The sequence below is a fragment of the Lycium barbarum genome, chromosome 3, assembly GCF_019175385.1.
Source record: "Lycium barbarum isolate Lr01 chromosome 3, ASM1917538v2, whole genome shotgun sequence".
NCBI lineage: Eukaryota > Viridiplantae > Streptophyta > Magnoliopsida > Solanales > Solanaceae > Lycium > Lycium barbarum.
The window spans coordinates 24641134-24643215 of NC_083339.1; positions in this window are offsets into that span (position 1 = coordinate 24641134).

A 2082-nucleotide genomic window follows, 5' to 3' on the forward strand; every position below is an offset into this window, starting at 1 on the left:
AATTCTGTCCGAAGACCGGAATTGGATTCCGAGTAGTCATGGTAAGGGTGTTTCCTTTGACACCTTCTTATTGCGGCTCTACTTTAAGCATTCTTACAGTTCAACTGCTCTTTTCAGATTTGTCCAAGTTAACCCCTCCTGTCCAATTAACTGATTTTTTGGATGATGCCGCGACAGCCCTTCGAATTGTTGACCAAGCTCGGAAGCGCAAACGTGCTCGGAAAACCTTCTCATCAAGCCCCCGGTTTGGGATTAAGTGAACCAGAAGAAAACAAAATAAAGGCCCAGAGGAAGCCAGCCAAATTTCTCCACGAAGAACTGAGGGATCATCCCTTGCTTCTGTTGCCGCCGATATCTCGTTAGTCATGGATCTGGACGGCGAAGAGGACGAAGAAGAGGGACAACCCTTTTCGAGAAGCCTTCGGAGGACTGATAATCCTGTTGATACCACCAGAAGTGAGCCTCTTCTTTGAGCAGAGATGCATATTGCTGAGCGCGGGGCCTCGACAACCCAAGTTTTTTTTGCCCCCATTGGCTCTGGAGCTGCATCTTTGAACATGCCGTCTTTAACTTCTTCCATCGCACCGGCGTCACGTCCTTCACGAAATCCTGTATTAGCTCCTTCGGCAGTCACTGCACCTGCTCCTTCGATTCCTAGCACTCGCCGAGGGGACCCTTCTTCTAGAGAACGCTATTCTTCCCCCCCGACGGGAGGACTAGTGGATGAATATCCTGCTCCGACAAATGAACCGAATGAATTTAGGCTGGTCACTTTCCAGGTCCCCACCGAGTGCCATCTTTTATCCAGGCCTATGAGGGAGGCCAACTACATGAAACACGTGGCTTCGGAGAGGGACCGGAGAAAGACACGTGAAATTTTCTCTGAATGCATAATCAATGTTGGCAACCATGCTGCAACTCGGGTAACTTTTCTTCAATCATTTTTTGGAGTCCTTCATTGCAAAGAAAGTTGGCCTATACAAAAACACCTGGCCAGAGAGAGGGATTCAGCAGTGGAGCGGATGTTGGCGACCGAAGCTAAGCTGGCTCGAGTTGCGAAGCTGGAAGCCAAACTCATTTAGTCCGAAGCCGACAAAGAAGCCTTCAGCCAACAGACCACCATTCTACAGAATCGTGCCAAGGACTGGAGGAAGAGGTGGGGTCTAGCTAATATACCATGGCGGAGATGATGGTGCGTGTTTTCGGTCTAGAGTTGGATGTGCGTTCCTTAGTAGAACTCCTCCGGGCAAAGAACAATGAGGTTGTGGCGATCCGCAAAGAGAATGAGGAGTTAAGAAACCGGATGGTCGTAACTGCGGCTCAAAATCAACAGCACCGGGATGCCAACCTGGAACTTTCAAACTCCATGACGGCTCTTCGGAGTGAGAACGCCGATCTTATCCTTGCCGGCGATTCTTCAAAAAACGCTGGGAAACGATTCTTCAAAAAATTCTGATCCGGTCCAAAGCCCTTGTCTGTCTTATCGGGGAGTTCTCCAGCGGGAGTCCCTAGCAGGTCGTCCTCCACCAGGATTTTCAATTCATACCTATTGTGAACATCTTCCCAAGTAGTAGCTCGAAACTCCAAGAGATTTTTTTTTAGTTTCCGGGAAGCATCCGAACTTACGGGATTCAGCCTTTTAGTAAAAGCTTCGGCATCCCACTCATCCGGTACTACATGCAGAAGCATGCATTCTTTCTGGAACATGGTGACGAAGTTCTGAAGACGTTCTGACTCTCCCTGTGAGATGCGGAAGATATCCGCCTTTCTGGTCTTCACCTTTCTTACCCCAAAATGCGCCTTTATGAACATGTCAGCCAACATGGAGAATAAGGTGATTGAATGCTCAAGCAGTAGAGAATACCACATTAAAGCCCCCGAGTGAGGGTCTCTCCAAACATCTTAATCAGGACCAACTCAATTCCCTTTTCCTTCAAGTCATTCCCTTTGACCGCCATAGTATAGGCCATGATATACTCTTGCGGGTCCGTCGTCCCGTCATACTTGGGGATGTCTGGCATCTTAAATCTCTTTAGGATCAACTCCGGTGCAGCCTCGGTCTTGTACGCCGACTGGATATAC